This window comes from Denticeps clupeoides, unplaced genomic scaffold (genome assembly GCF_900700375.1).
Source record: "Denticeps clupeoides unplaced genomic scaffold, fDenClu1.1, whole genome shotgun sequence".
In the NCBI taxonomy this organism is placed as follows: Eukaryota; Metazoa; Chordata; class Actinopteri; order Clupeiformes; family Denticipitidae; genus Denticeps; species Denticeps clupeoides.
In genome coordinates this window covers 1-23,441 of record NW_021630011.1, presented here as the reverse complement: position 1 = coordinate 23,441, position 23,441 = coordinate 1, and the positions used below count along the sequence as shown (strand labels likewise).

At 39.5% G+C, this 23,441-nt stretch overlaps 30 pseudogenes; all 30 read right to left on the bottom strand.

The window, feature by feature from the left end:
* Positions 1 to 192: 192 nt before the first annotated feature.
* LOC114780182 (uncharacterized) lies at positions 193 to 311 on the bottom strand (annotated as a pseudogene).
* Positions 312 to 471: 160 nt separating this feature from the next.
* On the bottom strand, positions 472 to 590 carry LOC114780187 (uncharacterized; annotated as a pseudogene).
* A 162-nt stretch (positions 591 to 752) lies between these two features.
* Positions 753 to 871, bottom strand: LOC114780158 (uncharacterized; annotated as a pseudogene).
* Positions 872 to 1,032: 161 nt separating this feature from the next.
* On the bottom strand, positions 1,033 to 1,151 carry LOC114780148 (uncharacterized; annotated as a pseudogene).
* An 822-nt stretch (positions 1,152 to 1,973) lies between these two features.
* Positions 1,974 to 2,092, bottom strand: LOC114780186 (uncharacterized; annotated as a pseudogene).
* Positions 2,093 to 2,253: 161 nt separating this feature from the next.
* Positions 2,254 to 2,372, bottom strand: LOC114780185 (uncharacterized; annotated as a pseudogene).
* Positions 2,373 to 2,533: 161 nt separating this feature from the next.
* Positions 2,534 to 2,652, bottom strand: LOC114780157 (uncharacterized; annotated as a pseudogene).
* A 162-nt stretch (positions 2,653 to 2,814) lies between these two features.
* On the bottom strand, positions 2,815 to 2,933 carry LOC114780156 (uncharacterized; annotated as a pseudogene).
* A 537-nt stretch (positions 2,934 to 3,470) lies between these two features.
* On the bottom strand, positions 3,471 to 3,589 carry LOC114780171 (uncharacterized; annotated as a pseudogene).
* A 161-nt stretch (positions 3,590 to 3,750) lies between these two features.
* Positions 3,751 to 3,869, bottom strand: LOC114780184 (uncharacterized; annotated as a pseudogene).
* Positions 3,870 to 4,030: 161 nt separating this feature from the next.
* On the bottom strand, positions 4,031 to 4,149 carry LOC114780183 (uncharacterized; annotated as a pseudogene).
* Positions 4,150 to 4,311: 162 nt separating this feature from the next.
* LOC114780155 (uncharacterized) lies at positions 4,312 to 4,430 on the bottom strand (annotated as a pseudogene).
* Positions 4,431 to 13,601: 9,171 nt separating this feature from the next.
* LOC114780181 (uncharacterized) lies at positions 13,602 to 13,720 on the bottom strand (annotated as a pseudogene).
* A 161-nt stretch (positions 13,721 to 13,881) lies between these two features.
* Positions 13,882 to 14,000, bottom strand: LOC114780180 (uncharacterized; annotated as a pseudogene).
* Positions 14,001 to 14,162: 162 nt separating this feature from the next.
* On the bottom strand, positions 14,163 to 14,281 carry LOC114780154 (uncharacterized; annotated as a pseudogene).
* Positions 14,282 to 14,821: 540 nt separating this feature from the next.
* On the bottom strand, positions 14,822 to 14,940 carry LOC114780179 (uncharacterized; annotated as a pseudogene).
* A 161-nt stretch (positions 14,941 to 15,101) lies between these two features.
* On the bottom strand, positions 15,102 to 15,220 carry LOC114780178 (uncharacterized; annotated as a pseudogene).
* Positions 15,221 to 15,382: 162 nt separating this feature from the next.
* LOC114780153 (uncharacterized) lies at positions 15,383 to 15,501 on the bottom strand (annotated as a pseudogene).
* A 538-nt stretch (positions 15,502 to 16,039) lies between these two features.
* LOC114780177 (uncharacterized) lies at positions 16,040 to 16,158 on the bottom strand (annotated as a pseudogene).
* A 161-nt stretch (positions 16,159 to 16,319) lies between these two features.
* Positions 16,320 to 16,438, bottom strand: LOC114780176 (uncharacterized; annotated as a pseudogene).
* Positions 16,439 to 17,634: 1,196 nt separating this feature from the next.
* On the bottom strand, positions 17,635 to 17,753 carry LOC114780175 (uncharacterized; annotated as a pseudogene).
* Positions 17,754 to 18,292: 539 nt separating this feature from the next.
* Positions 18,293 to 18,411, bottom strand: LOC114780174 (uncharacterized; annotated as a pseudogene).
* Positions 18,412 to 18,572: 161 nt separating this feature from the next.
* LOC114780173 (uncharacterized) lies at positions 18,573 to 18,691 on the bottom strand (annotated as a pseudogene).
* A 538-nt stretch (positions 18,692 to 19,229) lies between these two features.
* On the bottom strand, positions 19,230 to 19,348 carry LOC114780172 (uncharacterized; annotated as a pseudogene).
* A 162-nt stretch (positions 19,349 to 19,510) lies between these two features.
* On the bottom strand, positions 19,511 to 19,629 carry LOC114780152 (uncharacterized; annotated as a pseudogene).
* An 819-nt stretch (positions 19,630 to 20,448) lies between these two features.
* On the bottom strand, positions 20,449 to 20,567 carry LOC114780151 (uncharacterized; annotated as a pseudogene).
* A 1,199-nt stretch (positions 20,568 to 21,766) lies between these two features.
* LOC114780170 (uncharacterized) lies at positions 21,767 to 21,885 on the bottom strand (annotated as a pseudogene).
* Positions 21,886 to 22,047: 162 nt separating this feature from the next.
* Positions 22,048 to 22,166, bottom strand: LOC114780169 (uncharacterized; annotated as a pseudogene).
* Positions 22,167 to 22,708: 542 nt separating this feature from the next.
* LOC114780168 (uncharacterized) lies at positions 22,709 to 22,827 on the bottom strand (annotated as a pseudogene).
* Positions 22,828 to 22,988: 161 nt separating this feature from the next.
* On the bottom strand, positions 22,989 to 23,107 carry LOC114780150 (uncharacterized; annotated as a pseudogene).
* Positions 23,108 to 23,441: the final 334 nt, after the last annotated feature.

Below are 23,441 nucleotides of genomic sequence, written 5' to 3'. Positions count from 1 at the left end.
AAGCCTGTGAATGATCGTTGTAGAGCACACACAGACAAAGAAACCTGAAGAGAAGTTAAAAAAAAAAAAAAAAAAAAAAAAAGAAAAAAGGCGGGAAAACATACTAAAGAAAGAAAGTACCCCTTAACTTACTTTAAAAAAGTTAACAAAGTGATGTAAATACTTTCATTTTAAAAGTCTTACAATAGTTAAAGCTTACAGCACCTGGCATTCCCATGTAGTCTCCCATTCAAGTACTAACCAGGCCCAAGCCTTCTTAGCTTCTGAGATCAGACAAGATTGGGCAATCTTCAGCTGGCATGTCCGTAAGCAAACTCTGCTTGAAAATCTTGGACTTTAAACAAAAGGACTTTGAAAACATTATAAAGTGCGAAAACTCCCGCTTTACTATCAAATTATGATGGAGAAAAGGCAAAAAAAGCTAACAAAGCCATGTAAATACTTTCATTTTAAAAGTTTTTCAATAGTTAAAGCTTACAGCACCTGGCATTCCCATGTAGTCTCCCATCCAAGTACTAACCAGGCCCAAGCCTTCTTAGCTTCTGAGATCAGACAAGATTGGGCATTCTTCAGCTGGTTTGTCCGTACACAAACTCTGCTTGAAAATCTTGAACTTTAAACCAAAAGGGCTTTGAAAACATTATAAAGTGCGAAAACTCCCGCTTTACTATCAAATTATGATGGAAAAAAAGGCAAAAAAAGCTAACAAAGCCATGTAAATACTTTCATTTTAAAAGTTTTTCAATAGTTAAAGCTTACAGCACCTGGTATTCCCATGTAGTCTCCCATCCAAGTACTAACCAGGCCCAAGCCTTCTTAGCTTCTGAGATCAGACAAGATTGGGCATTCTTCAGCTGGTTTGTCCGTACACAAACTCTGCTTGAAAATCTTGAACTTTAAACCAAAAGGGCTTTGAAAACATTATAAAGTGCGAAAACTCCCGCTTTACTGTCAAATTATGATGGAGAAAAGGCAAAAAAAGCTAACAAAGCCATGTAAATACTTTCATTTGAAAAGTTTTTCAATAGTTAAAGCTTACAGCACCTGGTATTCCCAGGTAGTCTCCCATCCAAGTACTAACCAGGCCCAAGCCTTCTTAGCTTCTGAGATCAGACAAGATTGGGCATTCTTCAGCTGGTTTGTCCGTACACAAACTCTGCTTGAAAATCTTGAACTTTAAACCAAAGGGGCTTGAACACATATCAAAGAGTGAAAACTCCCGCTTTACTGTCAAATTATGATGGAGAAAAGGCATAAAAGTTGGAGTGGTAAGCTTTTATTTGCAAAACAACAAATAAAGTGCACACCTTCTAGAGGCAATGCAATACTGGGTCGATGAATAAAGCGGATGGAGCAGGCCCTATTGCCGACTCCCTGTTATAAAAATCCGCTTAATATGACATATCAGATATTAAATTGACATCAGGGTGCGTAGCACCTGAAGGCCGAGGGCTGGAAAACCCCACCTAATCGATTCAGCTCCACCCCACTCCATAGCCAAGCCTGTGAATGATCGTTGTAGAGCACACACAGACAAAGAAACCTGAAGAGAAGTTAAAAAAAAAAAAAAAAAAAAAAAAGAAAAAAGGCGGGAAAACATACTAAAGAAAGAAAGTACCCCTTAACTTACTTTAAAAAAGTTAACAAAGTGATGTAAATACTTTCATTTTAAAAGTTTTACAATAGTTAAAGCTTACAGCACCTGGCATTCCCATGTAGTCTCCCATTCAAGTACTAACCAGGCCCAAGCCTTCTTAGCTTCTGAGATCAGACAAGATTGGGCAATTCTTCAGCTGGCATTGTCCGTACAGCAAACTCTGCTTGAAAATCTTGGACTTTAAACAAAAGGGACTTTGAAAACATTATAAAGTGCGAAAACTCCCGCTTTACTATCAAATTATGATGGAGAAAAGGCAAAAAAAGCTAACAAAGCCATGTAAATACTTTCATTTTAAAAGTTTTTCAATAGTTAAAGCTTACAGCACCTGGCATTCCCATGTAGTCTCCCATCCAAGTACTAACCAGGCCCAAGCCTTCTTAGCTTCTGAGATCAGACAAGATTGGGCATTCTTCAGCTGGTTTGTCCGTACACAAACTCTGCTTGAAAATCTTGAACTTTAAACCAAAAGGGCTTTGAAAACATTATAAAGTGCGAAAACTCCCGCTTTACTATCAAATTATGATGGAGAAAAGGCAAAAAAAGCTAACAAAGCCATGTAAATACTTTCATTTTAAAAGTTTTTCAATAGTTAAAGCTTACAGCACCTGGCATTCCCATGTAGTCTCCCATCCAAGTACTAACCAGGCCCAAGCCTTCTTAGCTTCTGAGATCAGACAAGATTGGGCATTCTTCAGCTGGTTTGTCCGTACACAAACTCTGCTTGAAAATCTTGAACTTTAAACCAAAAGGGCTTTGAAAACATTATAAAGTGCGAAAACTCCCGCTTTACTATCAAATTATGATGGAAAAAAGGCAAAAAAAGCTAACAAAGCCATGTAAATACTTTCATTTTAAAAGTTTTTCAATAGTTAAAGCTTACAGCACCTGGTATTCCCATGTAGTCTCCCATCCAAGTACTAACCAGGCCCAAGCCTTCTTAGCTTCTGAGATCAGACAAGATTGGGCATTCTTCAGCTGGTTTGTCCGTACACAAACTCTGCTTGAAAATCTTGAACTTTAAACCAAAAGGGCTTTGAAAACATTATAAAGTGCGAAAACTCCCGCTTTACTATCAAATTATGATGGAAAAAAAGGCAAAAAAAGCTAACAAAGCCATGTAAATACTTTCATTTTAAAAGTTTTTCAATAGTTAAAGCTTACAGCACCTGGTATTCCCATGTAGTCTCCCATCCAAGTACTAACCAGGCCCAAGCCTTCTTAGCTTCTGAGATCAGACAAGATTGGGCATTCTTCAGCTGGTTTGTCCGTACACAAACTCTGCTTGAAAATCTTGAACTTTAAACCAAAGGGGCTTGAACACATATCAAAGAGTGAAAACTCCCGCTTTACTGTCAAATTATGATGGAGAAAAGGCATAAAAGTTGGAGTGGTAAGCTTTTATTTGCAAAACAACAAATAAAGTGCACACTTTCTAGAGGCAATGCAATACTGGGTCGATGAATAAAGCGGATTGAGCAGGCCCTATTGCCGACTCCCTGTTATAAAAATCCGCTTAATATGAAATATCAGATATTAAATTGACATCAGGGTGCGTAGCACCTGAAGGCCGAGGGCTGGAAAACCCCACCTAATCGATTCAGCTCCACCCCACTCCATAGCCAAGCCTGTGAATGATCGTTGTAGAGCACACACAGACAAAGAAACCTGAAGAGAAGTTAAAAAAAAAAAAAAAAAAAAAAGAAAAAAGGCGGGAAAACATACTAAAGAAAGAAAGTACCCCTTAACTTACTTTAAAAAAGTTAACAAAGTGATGTAAATACTTTCATTTTAAAAGTCTTACAATAGTTAAAGCTTACAGCACCTGGCATTCCCATGTAGTCTCCCATTCAAGTACTAACCAGGCCCAAGCCTTCTTAGCTTCTGAGATCAGACAAGATTGGGCAATCTTCAGCTGGCATGTCCGTAAGCAAACTCTGCTTGAAAATCTTGAACTTTAAACCAAAAGGGCTTTGAAAACATTATAAAGTGCGAAAACTCCCGCTTTACTATCAAATTATGATGGAGAAAAGGCAAAAAAAGCTAACAAAGCCATGTAAATACTTTCATTTTAAAAGTTTTTCAATAGTTAAAGCTTACAGCACCTGGCATTCCCATGTAGTCTCCCATCCAAGTACTAACCAGGCCCAAGCCTTCTTAGCTTCTGAGATCAGACAAGATTGGGCATTCTTCAGCTGGTTTGTCCGTACACAAACTCTGCTTGAAAATCTTGAACTTTAAACCAAAAGGGCTTTGAAAACATTATAAAGTGCGAAACCTCCCGCTTTACTATCAAATTATGATGGAGAAAAGGCAAAAAAAGCTAACAAAGCCATGTAAATACTTTCATTTTAAAAGTTTTTCAATAGTTAAAGCTTACAGCACCTGGCATTCCCATGTAGTCTCCCATCCAAGTACTAACCAGGCCCAAGCCTTCTTAGCTTCTGAGATCAGACAAGATTGGGCATTCTTCAGCTGGTTTGTCCGTACACAAACTCTGCTTGAAAATCTTGAACTTTAAACCAAAAGGGCTTTGAAAACATTATAAAGTGCGAAAACTCCCGCTTTACTATCAAATTATGATGGAAAAAAAGGCAAAAAAAGCTAACAAAGCCATGTAAATACTTTCATTTTAAAAGTTTTTCAATAGTTAAAGCTTACAGCACCTGGTATTCCCATGTAGTCTCCCATCCAAGTACTAACCAGGCCCAAGCCTTCTTAGCTTCTGAGATCAGACAAGATTGGGCATTCTTCAGCTGGTTTGTCCGTACACAAACTCTGCTTGAAAATCTTGAACTTTAAACCAAAGGGGCTTGAACACATATCAAAGAGTGAAAACTCCCTGTTGGAAAATGTATATAAGTTATCATGCTATTAACCTTTACTACCTTTTTGACATATATATCCCACATGTACTAAACTCTATTAATCCTTTTGACATATATATATATCTCGCATGCATTAAACTATATTAATCTTTTTAATATGCGCACTACATTGAATCATTAGTCTCTTCAGAAACTGGTGGGCTAAAGGCTGTTTGCAGAACAGAATGACCGCGACTTGATAAGAGGAGGCCTGCAGCCGCGGAGAAGCAAGAAAAACAAGAAGACCTTGGCGATGGAGCGTCTACCAAAGAGACAAACCTACATGCAAATTATAAGCTTATTTGGTGTGATCCTGTGATGAATGTACCGCCCTATTATTGAATAAAAAGAGAGGAAGCGGAAGAGACGGCAGAGCTTTTTGGAGGCTGCTGTATTGGTCGTCTCTGATCGCTCTCCTTGCAAGTAAAAGAGCTCAACTTCTTCGTGTCATTCTTCTCTGGTTTATAAGTGTTGGAACGGCGTACAACTCTAACATTTTATTGGTCCTTCGAGCCGGATTCCAAGACACCAAAGGACTCCAGCGGACGGGACGGATACCAGGAAATCCTTGGCCAAGGCTGACTCCTTAGTAGGGGTCAGAGACAGACCCCTTTGGGGACTGGGAGGCCGACCCGTCGGTTGGGATCTGGAGGTTGACGGAATCTTACGAGTGAGAGAAGGCACGGGGGTAAGTTGACTTCTGTTTAAAAGAAATGGAATGAATGGTAACAAGAGGTTACAAGAGGTAACAAGAGGTTACAAGAGGTAACAAGAGGTTACAAGAGGTAACAAGAGTAACAAGAGGTTACTTAAAGGAAACAAACCCTGGGTATTCTAGACTCTGGCAGGTAACAAAGACAGTTAAATTCCGTGGGGGGGGCGGACCCCTCCCGTAAAGGGTTAAAATCCGCGGGGAGGACGGACTCCTCTGTCAGTGAAAAGGAACGTTCAATAGTAAAATAAGTGATTTAAAACTCATACAGGTGTATGAGAGTGCGCGCGGGTGTGAGTGTGTGGATGAGTGGGGGTGAAAGTCACTAGACGGACACTCCATACAAAACCTCACAGGGAAGGAAACAGCGACCCCTCGTGGACGCAGAGGCAAGGTATTTCCACCCCAAATGATTTGAGGTAGAAGTGAAATACACCACGAGAGGAATTTTGATACGCTGTCCTGTGAACAAATACCAGTGTTTTAGGTTACCCCAGGTACAACACACTGGCCCAAATTTAGGTCAAAATGGGTAAGAGATCCAGTAAACCAGATCCGAAAGAAGAACTAAAAAGGGAAAAGACAAAAGATGAATCCGTTAGATAAATGGATAACAAAATACGGGTTTGATGGACAATTGAGAGTAAAAAGCCTAATTGAGTTACAGGGAGTCATAAAACATACATGTAAAAATAAGGAGAAGCAAATGAAGCGAGAAGGGGTTGAGGCTTTAACACAGTGGATAAAGATAGCAGGAAAGAGAGAAGAAGGGGAGAGGAAGATAAGACAGGCTAGAGAGAATGCAGCACGTGAGGAGGAAAGGGAGAGAGAGGATCAGGCAGTTAAATTGATGGAAGTGGAGAAAACTATTCTGTTTCTCCGCAAAGAAGATAATGAAGAAACTGGAAGTAGGGGAAGTCAGAGGGAAGGGGTGCGTAGGGCTGACGAGGAAGGAGTAGCGGAGGAGGAGGCAATGGGGGCCGCTAGTGCAGCCACCAGCGCTTCCCTCTGTGCCTGCAGCTCCTCCCCTGTATCTGGATATGGGATATGGCATATCCACGCCATGCACATAGACAAACTGATAAGAACTAAAAGGAAAAGACAAACCTCTAAAAAAATTGACACATTTTGGGAAAACACATTTTACACATACAGACACATTTTACCATGGAGGCGGAGGCAGAGGGAGACAGGGAGGACGCAGGGGAAGAAGAAGAGGGGGTGTCCAAGGACGAGGGTGGAACACACAGGGCCAATGGAGAGCAGGCTGCTGGTCCTGTGGGAAGGCTGGGCACATAGCCAGAGACTCTAGCAGGGCCGGGAGATAACACGGCATGACTGGAGGAGAAGAATTAGTAGGGAGTAGTAGGGAGATCAGTAAACGGGGGTACAACAATAGTCACTGCTTCTAAACCAGTTTGGGTGAGAGACCCCAAAGGAACATCATGTAAAACGTGTCCATCCTTTTTATCCCAGAATGCCCTGTTAATTTGCTGGGAAGAGACGGCTTACTTAAATTAGGTTTGGCACTCGTCTCCACTCCGTAACAGGTGTGGAGCTCATGCCCTCTGACGAACTACATGTTACCATGTGGTATAAAAACTCTCCTTGACCTGATCCAATATACGAAAAGAAATTGTCACGACTCACGCCAACAACCATAGTCATTCTTTATGTTTACTCGGACGGGCAAGGTAACGTGGTGGCGGGGGTCGCTTTACCTAGCAATGCTCCGGGTTGGTATCCACCGCACATCTCACAGTATAAAAACAGAGAGAGGAGTTGGAAGTCGTTGGGCACCATAGTTCAAGAAGGTGACAGCGCAACGGATTTGGGCAGACATGTGGGACAAATTAGAGCATAATTTGGAAATGGCTGTATTGGACAATACAGACCAAGACTGGAGTACATCCAGAAACCAGTGACATTTTCTGCTCACTGAAGAAGATGAAGATGAACTAGCACAAATCCCTCAATCATTGTGGTCACAAGGACCGTCTGATGTAGGACTGATAAAAGGAATTTTGCCGGTACAAGTCAGACCCAAAACAGAATATCGGCCTTGCATAAGACAATATCCGCTTAAACCTGACACACTAGAAGGCATAACACCAGTGATACGTGACTTACAGCAAGCAGGGGTTATTATAGAGAGAGATTATTCCCCCTGCAATATACCTATATTCCCGGTGAAAAAGCAAGCTCCCTCGGTGGGATGGAGAATGGTGCAGGATCTGCAGGCAGTAAATGCTGCAGTAGTACAGCGAGCTCCGTGTGTGCCTGACCCACACACATTACTAAATTCCAAATTCTAAAGACCAGATGCGCAAATATTTACTGTGGTCGACATTAGTAATGCCTTTTTCTCCATTCCCATAGACCCAGACAGCCAATTTTGGTTCGCTTTTACATTTAAGGGGAAACGATACACCTATACTAGGCTTCCCCAGGGCTATTGCGAAAGCCCTACTATATATTCCCAAGCCATGCATGCCAGCATGTCCAAATTTCAACCACCGGGGGGAAGTCAGATTCTACTTTACGTTGATGATATATTAGTGGCTTCTCCGAGTCTAGATGCATGTAAAAACGACACTGTGGCCCTCTTAAATCACCTAGCTATAGAGGGGCACAAAGTTAGTAAAAACAAATTGCAATTGTGGAATCCACAAGTCAAATACCTGGGTCACCACCTCAGTGCAGGCGGCAGAACTATTCTAGAAGAACGGAAAACAGCGGTCCTACAGGCGCCAAAACCAATTACTAAAAAACCAATGATGTCATTCTTAGGATTAACTAATTATTGTAGAAGTTGGATACCAAATTACGCTGAGATTACTTCCCCACTCACGGCTTTAATTTACACTGAAGACCTGAAAATGACATCACCGCTAAATTGGACGTCAGAAGCAGAAAAAGCTTTTTGTGATATTAAACAGGCGCTGACCTCCAATTTAGCTCTAGCCTTGCCAAATTATAGTAAACCGTTTATAGAAATGGTGGACTGCAAAGACAAATATATGACTTCTGTCCTAGGCCAACAACATGGAGACAAACTAAGACCGAGAGCATATTTTTCATCCAAATTAGATAGTGTAGCCCGCACAATGCCACACTGTGTGAGGGCGGTGATAGCGGCGTCGATGGCAGTAGAAGCAAGTGCCGGAATAGTTTTATTCCACCCATTGACCCTTAAGGTCCCACATGCAGTGGCTGCTTTACTACTGCAAACCAATATGATCTTTTTATCACCTGCAAGGCACCTCTCCTGCATGGCCACGTTGCTGTCACAGCCACATCTCACTATCGAACAATGCACCACATTTAACCCAGCCACATTGTTAACTTTACCCGATGACGGAGAATAACACGAACACACAGCTAAATCTAGATTAGATTTAAGTGACCAACCTTGCCTCAGGGTGAGGTAATATTCATCGATGGCTCTTCAAAGAAAAATTATTTGGGAAAAACATAAACGGGCTACGCCATGGTGACAGCAGTGATTAAAGCTGACAACTTACCATCGACTTTTTCAGCGCAAGCAGCCAAAATAATTGCTCTAACTGAGGCTTGTAAATTAATGAAAGGGAAAGATGTTACTATATATACTGATAGCCAATATACATTTGCTCAGTACTGGCGGAATAGGGGAATGGTTACATCTACAGGAAAATACAAGTGCAGGACAGGAGTTCTGATGAGACACTCCAGCCTCTGTGTGTGGGTGTGTGTGTGTGTGTGTGGGTATGTGCGTCTACACGCATTGGCAGACCTTATCTCTCTGGTATGTGTGTGTGTGTGTGTGGGGCCTATCTATCTCTCTCTCTCGTTTTGTTTTGGAACTCTTAGCAATAGATTTTACCGTCTGGGCATCAGCACAGCGATTTACAACGGGTCTCCACCTTATTCAGATTTAAAGGGAATATGGGAAATATTTTGAATTTACATTTTGTGTATCTTGTTTGTTTGTTTTCTTTTCTTTCTGAGAGTTTTAAAATTAAGTTTGTGAAAAACTGGGGAAAATATATACATTACATCTAAACTGTGCAATTTTAAATGAATATTGTACTGTTGTATGTACACTTTGGGTTCTTTTTTCTGGGTTTTGTGTTGTTTTATTTTATTTAAGAAGGGAGATTTCCCAACGGCTGCACTGTTTGCCTCTGTTACTGTGTCTTTGAATAAGGTCCACCACACCTACACTGACCTACACTGACACTCACGCTGAATACGAAGACATAACACACTGATACGCATCCCTCTGACAAGTGATTTTTTTCTTTTCTCATTGTTGATTCTAGTGCAGCCATGTAAAAAAGAACAGTGGAAGACTGGAAAAAAAAAAAAAAAAAAAAAAAAAAAAAAAAAAAAAGGCTTCACATTTATATTGTACTGTGGATTTTATTTCATTTCATTGTGTTGCCCCAGCCAATGACCGATATGATGCTGTATTGTTTTTTATTTAAATGGTAGCATTGGGATGACTACATTATTCTGGTTATAACTTGCGCTGTGCACTTTTTGTTTCCTTGAACCCAGACCGAGAGCATTTAGAGAATAATTATTATTATTGTTATTCACAGCAATAGGGTTATTGTCTCAGTTTTGGTTTGGATTTCAGTTGCATTTTTGCTGTTACATTTCTGTTTCTGGGTCACATTATTAGTGGAAGATGACAAGGACCTGTCATCCAAACTCCTCACATCCATTACTGTAAAACAGTTGTTGTTATTTATTGCCTTTTGTTCCTACCATTGAGTATTTCTTCCAAGGTTCAGCAAGCCTTTAACTGCCCTCACTCATTATAAATCGATGTCTTCTCAGGTGCTGTGGAACCCTGATGCAGAGCAGGCCCTCTTAGCTTTAAACAGACTCCCCACCCACATTAGGCCTCCAAAATTGTGACCGTATCACCTCTGTTCTCCTTCACTATGTCCTTTAGCTGATTTTTCATGCATTCTTTTTTTATTTATTTTTGGGAGGTGCAAATTTTTGAGTAAAGACGAATCGGGTGCGTAACGGATTTTGGATGTTACTGCTATGGTAGTCTTGGATTTTCAGCATGACTGAGGATGTGTTTCTACGCGGGTTTTTGATGCAATTTGGATGTTACCTTATCGACAACTGTTAATTTCATTTTTATTATTTACAATTTTTTTAAGAAAAAAAAAAAATAAAAAAAAATCTACGTATGTACATATCTACATACAAATGGGCTGCGATTTTGACCCATGGGAAAACACATGTCTCAACAGGGGGGTTGGTGGGACTGGTACAGCTACATATGGCTTTAGCCTATATTAAAAAAAAAAAAAAACATTGATACATGCTTGATGTGGTAAAAACAACAATTGGCTTCTTTAAGTGTAGCAAGCAGCTAATGTCACTCAACAAGATTGCGTGCTTTGTATGGGGCCACGACCATTATTACAGGTAATAATGTCATTGATTGTCGTTGCAGAAGTTGGGATCAAGTTTGGGATCAGGTTGTTTGATCGATTGCCCACAAACACCACCGGGTTGTGTGTCTTAGTAACCCTTTTATTACCAGTGTCCATATATCCAACAACAATAAGTAACCTATTATTCAAAATAGACAGCCTGGTGCCTGCAGACTGGCACCAGACGAAGCGGTCAACCCCGCCCTGGGAGAAGCTAACAGATCCAACTTACATAGATGCAATTGGGGTTCCCAGGGGGGTGCCTGACGAATATAAAATAGCAAATCAAATAGCAGCGGGATTAGAATCAACCTTGTGTTGGTGGTGTACGATTAATAAGAACGTAGACAGGATCAACTACATCCATTACAATGTTCAGAAATTAGGAAATTGGACACAAGACGGTTTTGAGGCCGTGCATGGGCAATTATCCGCCACTCCCCTAATGGCTTTTCAGAACAGAACAGCGCTTGATATGCTCTTGGCTGAGAAAAATGGGGTTTTGCGCCGTGTTTGGAGAGCAATGCTGCTCGTTCATACCAAACAACACAGCTGCAGGAGGCAGTCTGACATTGGCCATTGACGGCCTGCGCACCCTCAACCGGAAGATGAAGGAGCATTCAGGGGTGGAAACTACGATGTGGGATTCCTGGATGAATGTATTCGGGAAATACAAAGCCCTAGTTCAATCTGTTTTAACATCTATGGCTGTATTTGCAGCAATTCTGACCTTGTGTGGATGTTGTTGTATTCCTTGTCTGCGCAGTCTTGTGAACCGTCTCATCACTACGGCCTTATCACCCAGGGAGGTTGATCCCACACAGTTATACCCGCTCTTGGAAAATAAAATCCACGATGAGGGCTTTGAGATGTCCATGGAGCCCAGTGACTTTCAGTTGAGCCAACTGTTCCGAGAATCTATCTTCGAGAATTGAAGCAACATCCCTTTGAGTGTAAATGTATTGCTCGGTTTATGAACTAATAGTCGAAAATCCTACCGGAAGAGGGAAGTACTATAGGAAAAAAAAAAAAATAAAAAAAGTTCAATACATGATAAACAGGGGGGAAATATTGGGGGACATATGCTTGACTCATTATGTTTTAAATGTATTTTTTGTTGTTTTAATTCTGTATTTCCTGAATTTATCAGGCTTTTTGATGTTTTAATTCTGAACTTCCTATATTTATCAGGCAAGGTGCTGTTTGGATAAGGCTGGAAACGACGTTCGGAAATATGGTGACTTATGGTGATAGGATGGTAGAATATGGATCTCTCAGCAGACTTGAATCTGCTGATTCAATGAAAAAAAAAAAAAAAAAAAAAAAAAAAAAAAAAAAGGAGCAACGTTTTGAATCGGCAGGGTAGCGTTTATTCTGTCCTCTCCTGAACAGCGACACCACGTTTTTGTTCTCTTGAATGCTTGGTTGGTTGCATTGTGGTTTCGATTCGGTGCGTCATGTGGCCTGTTCTCAGCACCGTACTACAGTCCCTATGTGGTCCAGGACGGCATTATCACTCTGTGTGATAATCACGATGTTTTCCTATTATTTTTATTTTCTTTATTCACGATTTTTCTATTATTATTATTGTTGTTGTTATTATTAAAAAAAAAAAAAAAAAAAAAAAGATATATGTATGTATCACTATACTCACGATTTTTTCTATTATTATTATTGTTGTTATTATTAAGAAAAAAAAAAAAAAAAAAAAAGATATATGTATATATCACTATACTCACGATTTTTTCTATTATTATTATTGTTGTTATTATTAAGAAAAAAAAATATATATATATATATATATATGTATATATCACTATACTTACGATTTTTCTATTATTATTATTGTTGTTGTTATTAAGTAAAAAAAAAAACAAAAAACAGGAGATTTAGAAAAAGGTATGATACATGATAAACAGGGGGGAATTGTTGGAAAATGTATATAAGTTATCATGCTATTAACCTTTACTACCTTTTTGACATATATATCCCACATGTACTAAACTCTATTAATCCTTTTGACATATATATATATCTCGCATGCATTAAACTATATTAATCTTTTTAATATGCGCACTACATTGAATCATTAGTCTCTTCAGAAACTGGTGGGCTAAAGGCTGTTTGCAGAACAGAATGACCGCGACTTGATAAGAGGAGGCCTGCAGCCGCGGAGAAGCAAGAAAAACAAGAAGACCTTGGCGATGGAGCGTCTACCAAAGAGACAAACCTACATGCAAATTATAAGCTTATTTGGTGTGATCCTGTGATGAATGTACCGCCCTATTATTGAATAAAAAGAGAGGAAGCGGAAGAGACGGCAGAGCTTTTTGGAGGCTGCTGTATTGGTCGTCTCTGATCGCTCTCCTTGCAAGTAAAAGAGCTCAACTTCTTCGTGTCATTCTTCTCTGGTTTATAAGTGTTGGAACGGCGTACAACTCTAACACTCCCGCTTTACTGTCAAATTATGATGGAGAAAAGGCATAAAAGTTGGAGTGGTAAGCTTTTATTTGCAAAACAACAAATAAAGTGCACACCTTCTAGAGGCAATGCAATACTGGGTCGATGAATAAAGCGGATTGAGCAGGCCCTATTGCCGACTCCCTGTTATAAAAATCCGCTTAATATGAAATATCAGATATTAAATTGACATCAGGGTGCGTAGCACCTGAAGGCCGAGGGCTGGAAAACCCCACCTAATCGATTCAGCTCCACCCCACTCCATAGCCAAGCCTGTGAATGATCGTTGTAGAGCACACACAGACAAAGAAACCTGAAGAGAAGTTAAAAAAAAAAAAAAAAAAAAAAAAAGAAAAAAGGCGGGAAAACATACTAAAGAAAGAAAGTACCCCTTAACTTACTTTAAAAAAGTTAACAAAGTGATGTAAATACTTTCATTTTAAAAGTTTTTCAATAGTTAAAGCTTACAGCACCTGGCATTCCCATGTAGTCTCCCATCCAAGTACTAACCAGGCCCAAGCCTTCTTAGCTTCTGAGATCAGACAAGATTGGGCATTCTTCAGCTGGTTTGTCCGTACACAAACTCTGCTTGAAAATCTTGAACTTTAAACCAAAAGGGCTTTGAAAACATTATAAAGTGCGAAAACTCCCGCTTTACTATCAAATTATGATGGAGAAAAGGCAAAAAAAGCTAACAAAGCCATGTAAATACTTTCATTTTAAAAGTTTTTCAATAGTTAAAGCTTACAGCACCTGGCATTCCCATGTAGTCTCCCATCCAAGTACTAACCAGGCCCAAGCCTTCTTAGCTTCTGAGATCAGACAAGATTGGGCATTCTTCAGCTGGTTTGTCCGTACACAAACTCTGCTTGAAAATCTTGAACTTTAAACCAAAAGGGCTTTGAAAACATTATAAAGTGCGAAAACTCCCGCTTTACTATCAAATTATGATGGAAAAAAAGGCAAAAAAAGCTAACAAAGCCATGTAAATACTTTCATTTTAAAAGTTTTTCAATAGTTAAAGCTTACAGCACCTGGTATTCCCATGTAGTCTCCCATCCAAGTACTAACCAGGCCCAAGCCTTCTTAGCTTCTGAGATCAGACAAGATTGGGCATTCTTCAGCTGGTTTGTCCGTACACAAACTCTGCTTGAAAATCTTGAACTTTAAACCAAAGGGGCTTGAACACATATCAAAGAGTGAAAACTCCCGCTTTACTGTCAAATTATGATGGAGAAAAGGCATAAAAGTTGGAGTGGTAAGCTTTTATTTGCAAAACAACTAAATAAAGTGCACACCTTCTAGAGGCAATGCAATACTGGGTCGATGAATAAAGCGGATTGAGCAGGCCCTATTGCCGACTCCCTGTTATAAAAATCCGCTTAATATGAAATATCAGATATTAAATTGACATCAGGGTGCGTAGCACCTGAAGGCCGAGGGCTGGAAAACCCCACCTAATCGATTCAGCTCCACCCCACTCCATAGCCAAGCCTGTGAATGATCGTTGTAGAGCACACACAGACAAAGAAACCTGAAGAGAAGTTAAAAAAAAAAAAAAAAAAAAAAAAGAAAAAAGGCGGGAAAACATACTAAAGAAAGAAAGTACCCCTTAACTTACTTTAAAAAAGTTAACAAAGTGATGTAAATACTTTCATTTTAAAAGTTTTTCAATAGTTAAAGCTTACAGCACCTGGCATTCCCATGTAGTCTCCCATCCAAGTACTAACCAGGCCCAAGCCTTCTTAGCTTCTGAGATCAGACAAGATTGGGCATTCTTCAGCTGGTTTGTCCGTACACAAACTCTGCTTGAAAATCTTGAACTTTAAACCAAAAGGGCTTTGAAAACATTATAAAGTGCGAAAACTCCCGCTTTACTATCAAATTATGATGGAGAAAAGGCAAAAAAAGCTAACAAAGCCATGTAAATACTTTCATTTTAAAAGTTTTTCAATAGTTAAAGCTTACAGCACCTGGCATTCCCATGTAGTCTCCCATCCAAGTACTAACCAGGCCCAAGCCTTCTTAGCTTCTGAGATCAGACAAGATTGGGCATTCTTCAGCTGGTTTGTCCGTACACAAACTCTGCTTGAAAATCTTGAACTTTAAACCAAAAGGGCTTTGAAAACATTATAAAGTGCGAAAACTCCCGCTTTACTATCAAATTATGATGGAAAAAAAGGCAAAAAAAGCTAACAAAGCCATGTAAATACTTTCATTTTAAAAGTTTTTCAATAGTTAAAGCTTACAGCACCTGGTATTCCCATGTAGTCTCCCATCCAAGTACTAACCAGGCCCAAGCCTTCTTAGCTTCTGAGATCAGACAAGATTGGGCATTCTTCAGCTGGTTTGTCCGTACACAAACTCTGCTTGAAAATCTTGAACTTTAAACCAAAGGGGCTTGAACACATATCAAAGAGTGAAAACTCCCGCTTTACTGTCAAATTATGATGGAGAAAAGGCATAAAAGTTGGAGTGGTAAGCTTTTATTTGCAAAACAATAAATAAAGTGCACACCTTCTAGAGGCAATGCAATACTGGGTCGATGAATAAAGCGGATTGAGCAGGCCCTATTGCCGACTCCCTGTTATAAAAATCCGCTTAATATGAAATATCAGATATTAAATTGACATCAGGGTGCGTAGCACCTGAAGGCCGAGGGCTGGAAAACCCCACCTAATCGATTCAGCTCCACCCCACTCCATAGCCAAGCCTGTGAATGATCGTTGTAGAGCACACACAGACAAAGAAACCTGAAGAGAAGTTAAAAAAAAAAAAAAAAAAAAAAAGAAAAAAGGCGGGAAAACATACTAAAGAAAGAAAGTACCCCTTAACTTACTTTAAAAAAGTTAACAAAGTGATGTAAATACTTTCATTTTAAAAGTTTTTCAATAGTTAAAGCTTACAGCACCTGGCATTCCCATGTAGTCTCCCATCCAAGTACTAACCAGGCCCAAGCCTTCTTAGCTTCTGAGATCAGACAAGATTGGGCATTCTTCAGCTGGTTTGTCCGTACACAAACTCTGCTTGAAAATCTTGAACTTTAAACCAAAAGGGCTTTGAAAACATTATAAAGTGCGAAAACTCCCGCTTTACTATCAAATTATGATGGAGAAAAGGCAAAAAAAGCTAACAAAGCCATGTAAATACTTTCATTTTAAAAGTTTTTCAATAGTTAAAGCTTACAGCACCTGGCATTCCCATGTAGTCTCCCATCCAAGTACTAACCAGGCCCAAGCCTTCTTAGCTTCTGAGATCAGACAAGATTGGGCATTCTTCAGCTGGTTTGTCCGTACACAAACTCTGCTTGAAAATCTTGAACTTTAAACCAAAGGGGCTTGAACACATATCAAAGAGTGAAAACTCCCGCTTTACTGTCAAATTATGATGGAGAAAAGGCATAAAAGTTGGAGTGGTAAGCTTTTATTTGCAAAACAATAAATAAAGTGCACACCTTCTAGAGGCAATGCAATACTGGGTCGTTGAATAAAGCGGATTGAGCAGGCCCTATTGCCGACTCCCTGTTATAAAAATCCGCTTAATATGAAATATCAGATATTAAATTGACATCAGGGTGCGTAGCACCTGAAGGCCGAGGGCTGGAAAACCCCACCTAATCGATTCAGCTCCACCCCACTCCATAGCCAAGCCTGTGAATGATCGTTGTAGAGCACACACAGACAAAGAAACCTGAAGAGAAGTTAAAAAAAAAAAAAAAAAAAAAAAAGAAAAAAGGCGGGAAAACATACTAAAGAAAGAAAGTACCCCTTAACTTACTTTAAAAAAGTTAACAAAGTGATGTAAATACTTTCATTTTAAAAGTCTTACAATAGTTAAAACTTACAGCACCTGGCATTCCCATGTAGTCTCCCATTCAAGTACTAACCAGGCCCAAGCCTTCTTAGCTTCTGAGATCAGACAAGATTGGGCATTCTTCAGCTGGTTTGTCCGTACACAAACTCTGCTTGAAAATCTTGAACTTTAAACCAAAGGGGCTTGAACACATATCAAAGAGTGAAAACTCCCGCTTTACTGTCAAATTATGATGGAGAAAAGGCATAAAAGTTGGAGTGGTAAGCTTTTATTTGCAAAACAACAAATAAAGTGCACACCTTCTAGAGGCAATGCAATACTGGGTCGATGAATAAAGCGGATTGAGCAGGCCCTATTGCCGACTCCCTGTTATAAAAATCCGCTTAATATGAAATATCAGATATTAAATTGACATCAGGGTGCGTAGCACCTGAAGGCCGAGGGCTGGAAAACCCCACCTAATCGATTCAGCTCCACCCCACTCCATAGCCAAGCCTGTGAATGATCGTTGTAGAGCACACACAGACAAAGAAACCTGAAGAGAAGTTAAAAAAAAAAAAAAAAAAAAAAAAGAAAAAAGGCGGGAAAACATACTAAAGAAAGAAAGTACCCCTTAACTTACTTTAAAAAAGTTAACAAAGTGATGTAAATACTTTCATTTTAAAAGTTTTCAATAGTTAAAGCTTACAGCACCTGGCATTCCCATGTAGTCTCCCATCCAAGTACTAACCAGGCCCAAGCCTTCTTAGCTTCTGAGATCAGACAAGATTGGGCATTCTTCAGCTGGTTTGTCCGTACACAAACTCTGCTTGAAAATCTTGAACTTTAAACCAAAAGGGCTTTGAAAACATTATAAAGTGCGAAAACTCCCGCTTTACTATCAAATTATGATGGAGAAAAGGCATAAAAGTTGGAGTGGTAAGCTTTATTTGCAAAACAATAAATAAAGTGCACACCTTCTAGAGGCAATGCAATACTGGGTCGATGAATAAAGCGGATTGAGCAGGCCCTATTGCCGACTCCCTGTTATAAAAATCCGCTTAATATGAAATATCAGATATTAAATTGACATCAGGGTGCGTAGCACCTGAAGGCCGAGGGCTGGAAAACCCCACCTAATCGATTCAGCTCCACCCCACTCCATAGCCAAGCCTGTGAATGATCGTTGTAGAGCACACACAGACAAAGAAACCTGAAGAGAAGTTAAAAAAAAAAAAAAAAAAAAAAAAGAAAAAAGGCGGGAAAACATACTAAAGAAAGAAAGTACCCCTTAACTTACTTTAAAAAAGTTAACAAAGTGATGTAAATACTTTCATTTTAAAAGTTTTTCAATAGTTAAAGCTTACAGCACCTGGCATTCCCATGTAGTCTCCCATCCAAGTACTAACCAGGCCCAAGCCTTCTTAGCTTCTGAGATCAGACAAGATTGGGCATTCTTCAGCTGGTTTGTCCGTACACAAACTCTGCTTGAAAATCTTGAACTTTAAACCAAAAGGGCTTTGAAAACATTATAAAGTGCGAAAACTCCCGCTTTACTATCAAATTATGATGGAGAAAAGGCAAAAAAAGCTAACAAAGCCATGTAAATACTTTCATTTTAAAAGTTTTTCAATAGTTAAAGCTTACAGCACCTGGCATTCCCATGTAGTCTCCCATCCAAGTACTAACCAGGCCCAAGCCTTCTTAGCTTCTGAGATCAGACAAGATTGGGCATTCTTCAGCTGGTTTGTCCGTACACAAACTCTGCTTGAAAATCTTGAACTTTAAACCAAAGGGGCTTGAACACATATCAAAGAGTGAAAACTCCCGCTTTACTGTCAAATTATGATGGAGAAAAGGCATAAAAGTTGGAGTGGTAAGCTTTTATTTGCAAAACAATAAATAAAGTGCACACCTTCTAGAGGCAATGCAATACTGGGTCGATGAATAAAGCGGATTGAGCAGGCCCTATTGCCGACTCCCTGTTATAAAAATCCGCTTAATATGAAATATCAGATATTAAATTGACATCAGGGTGCGTAGCACCTGAAGGCCGAGGGCTGGAAAACCCCACCTAATCGATTCAGCTCCACCCCACTCCATAGCCAAGCCTGTGAATGATCGTTGTAGAGCACACACAGACAAAGAAACCTGAAGAGAAGTTAAAAAAAAAAAAAAAAAAAAAAAAGAAAAAAGGCGGGAAAACATACTAAAGAAAGAAAGTACCCCTTAACTTACTTTAAAAAAGTTAACAAAGTGATGTAAATACTTTCATTTTAAAAGTTTTCAATAGTTAAAGCTTACAGCACCTGGCATTCCCATGTAGTCTCCCATCCAAGTACTAACCAGGCCCAAGCCTTCTTAGCTTCTGAGATCAGACAAGATTGGGCATTCTTCAGCTGGTTTGTCCGTACACAAACTCTGCTTGAAAATCTTGAACTTTAAACCAAAAGGGCTTTGAAAACATTATAAAGTGCGAAAACTCCCGCTTTACTATCAAATTATGATGGAAAAAAAGGCAAAAAAAGCTAACAAAGCCATGTAAATACTTTCATTTTAAAAGTTTTTCAATAGTTAAAGCTTACAGCACCTGGTATTCCCATGTAGTCTCCCATCCAAGTACTAACCAGGCCCAAGCCTTCTTAGCTTCTGAGATCAGACAAGATTGGGCATTCTTCAGCTGGTTTGTCCGTACACAAACTCTGCTTGAAAATCTTGAACTTTAAACCAAAGGGGCTTGAACACATATCAAAGAGTGAAAACTCCCGCTTTACTGTCAAATTATGATGGAGAAAAGGCATAAAAGTTGGAGTGGTAAGCTTTTATTTGCAAAACAATAAATAAAGTGCACACCTTCTAGAGGCAATGCAATACTGGGTCGATGAATAAAGCGGATTGAGCAGGCCCTATTGCCGACTCCCTGTTATAAAAATCCGCTTAATATGAAATATCAGATATTAAATTGACATCAGGGTGCGTAGCACCTGAAGGCCGAGGGCTGGAAAACCCCACCTAATCGATTCAGCTCCACCCCACTCCATAGCCAAGCCTGTGAATGATCGTTGTAGAGCACACACAGACAAAGAAACCTGAAGAGAAGTTAAAAAAAAAAAAAAAAAAAAAGAAAAAAGGCGGGAAAACATACTAAAGAAAGAAAGTACCCCTTAACTTACTTTAAAAAAGTTAACAAAGTGATGTAAATACTTTCATTTTAAAAGTCTTACAATAGTTAAAAGCTTACAGCACCTGGCATTCCCATGTAGTCTCCCATTCAAGTACTAACCAGGCCCAAGCCTTCTTAGCTTCTGAGATCAGACAAGATTGGGCATTCTTCAGCTGGTTTGTCCGTACACAAACTCTGCTTGAAAATCTTGAACTTTAAACCAAAAGGGCTTTGAAAACATTATAAAGTGCGAAAACTCCCGCTTTACTATCAAATTATGATGGAAAAAAAGGCAAAAAAAAGCTAACAAAGCCATGTAAATACTTTCATTTTAAAAGTTTTTCAATAGTTAAAGCTTACAGCACCTGGTATTCCCATGTAGTCTCCCATCCAAGTACTAACCAGGCCCAAGCCTTCTTAGCTTCTGAGATCAGACAAGATTGGGCATTCTTCAGCTGGTTTGTCCGTACACAAACTCTGCTTGAAAATCTTGAACTTTAAACCAAAGGGGCTTGAACACATATCAAAGAGTGAAAACTCCCGCTTTACTGTCAAATTATGATGGAGAAAAGGCATAAAAGTTGGAGTGGTAAGCTTTTATTTGCAAAACAATAAATAAAGTGCACACCTTCTAGAGGCAATGCAATACTGGGTCGTTGAATAAAGCGGATTGAGCAGGCCCTATTGCCGACTCCCTGTTATAAAAATCCGCTTAATATGAAATATCAGATATTAAATTGACATCAGGGTGCGTAGCACCTGAAGGCCGAGGGCTGGAAAACCCCACCTAATCGATTCAGCTCCACCCCACTCCATAGCCAAGCCTGTGAATGATCGTTGTAGAGCACACACAGACAAAGAAACCTGAAGAGAAGTTAAAAAAAAAAAAAAAAAAAAAAAAGAAAAAAGGCGGGAAAACATACTAAAGAAAGAAAGTACCCCTTAACTTACTTTAAAAAAGTTAACAAAGTGATGTAAATACTTTCATTTTAAAAGTCTTACAATAGTTAAAACTTACAGCACCTGGCATTCCCATGTAGTCTCCCATTCAAGTACTAACCAGGCCCAAGCCTTCTTAGCTTCTGAGATCAGACAAGATTGGGCATTCTTCAGCTGGTTTGTCCGTACACAAACTCTGCTTGAAAATCTTGAACTTTAAACCAAAGGGGCTTGAACACATATCAAAGAGTGAAAACTCCCGCTTTAACTGTCAAATTATGATGGAGAAAAGGCATAAAAGTTGGAGTGGTAAGCTTTTATTTGCAAAACAACAAATAAAGTGCACACCTTCTAGAGGCAATGCAATACTGGGGTCGATGAATAAAGCGGATGGAGCAGGCCCTATTGCCGACTCCCTGTTATAAAAATCCGCTTAATATGAAATATCAGATATTAAATTGACATCAGGGTGCGTAGCACCTGAAGGCCGAGGGCTGGAAAACCCCACCTAATCGATTCAGCTCCACCCCACTCCATAGCCAAGCCTGTGAATGATCGTTGTAGAGCACACACAGACAAAGAAACCTGAAGAGAAGTTAAAAAAAAAAAAAAAAAAAAAAAAGAAAAAAGGCGGGAAAACATACTAAAGAAAGAAAGTACCCCTTAACTTACTTTAAAAAAGTTAACAAAGTGATGTAAATACTTTCATTTTAAAAGTTTTTCAATAGTTAAAGCTTACAGCACCTGGCATTCCCATGTAGTCTCCCATCCAAGTACTAACCAGGCCCAAGCCTTCTTAGCTTCTGAGATCAGACAAGATTGGGCATTCTTCAGCTGGTTTGTCCGTACACAAACTCTGCTTGAAAATCTTGAACTTTAAACCAAAAGGGCTTTGAAAACATTATAAAGTGCGAAAACTCCCGCTTTACTATCAAATTATGATGGAGAAAAGGCAAAAAAAAGCTAACAAAGCCATGTAAATACTTTCATTTTAAAAGTTTTTCAATAGTTAAAGCTTACAGCACCTGGCATTCCCATGTAGTCTCCCATCCAAGTACTAACCAGGCCCAAGCCTTCTTAGCTTCTGAGATCAGACAAGATTGGGCATTCTTCAGCTGGTTTGTCCGTACACAAACTCTGCTTGAAAATCTTGAACTTTAAACCAAAGGGGCTTGAACACATATCAAAGAGTGAAAACTCCCGCTTTACTGTCAAATTATGATGGAGAAAAGGCATAAAAGTTGGAGTGGTAAGCTTTTATTTGCAAAACAATAAATAAAGTGCACACCTTCTAGAGGCAATGCAATACTGGGTCGATGAATAAAGCGGATTGAGCAGGCCCTATTGCCGACTCCCTGTTATAAAAATCCGCTTAATATGAAATATCAGATATTAAATTGACATCAGGGTGCGTAGCACCTGAAGGCCGAGGGCTGGAAAACCCCACCTAATCGATTCAGCTCCACCCCACTCCATAGCCAAGCCTGTGAATGATCGTTGTAGAGCACACACAGACAAAGAAACCTGAAGAGAAGTTAAAAAAAAAAAAAAAAAAAAAAAAAGAAAAAAAGGGCGGGAAAACATACTAAAGAAAGAAAGTACCCCTTAACTTACTTTAAAAAAGTTAACAAAGTGATGTAAATACTTTCATTTTAAAAGTTTTTCAATAGTTAAAGCTTACAGCACCTGGCATTCCCATGTAGTCTCCCATCCAAGTACTAACCAGGCCCAAGCCTTCTTAGCTTCTGAGATCAGACAAGATTGGGCATTCTTCAGCTGGTTTGTCCGTACACAAACTCTGCTTGAAAATCTTGAACTTTAAACCAAAAGGGCTTTGAAAACATTATAAAGTGCGAAAACTCCCGCTTTACTATCAAATTATGATGGAGAAAAGGCAAAAAAAGCTAACAAAGCCATGTAAATACTTTCATTTTAAAAGTTTTTCAATAGTTAAAGCTTACAGCACCTGGTATTCCCATGTAGTCTCCCATCCAAGTACTAACCAGGCCCAAGCCTTCTTAGCTTCTGAGATCAGACAAGATTGGGCATTCTTCAGCTGGTTTGTCCGTACACAAACTCTGCTTGAAAATCTTGAACTTTAAACCAAAGGGGCTTGAACACATATCAAAGAGTGAAAACTCCCGCTTTACTGTCAAATTATGATGGAGAAAAGGCATAAAAGTTGGAGTGGTAAGCTTTTATTTGCAAAACAATAAATAAAGTGCACACCTTCTAGAGGCAATGCAATACTGGGTCGATGAATAAAGCGGATTGAGCAGGCCCTATTGCCGACTCCCTGTTATAAAAATCCGCTTAATATGAAATATCAGATATTAAATGACATCAGGGTGCGTAGCACCTGAAGGCCGAGGGCTGGAAAACCCCACCTAATCGATTCAGCTCCACC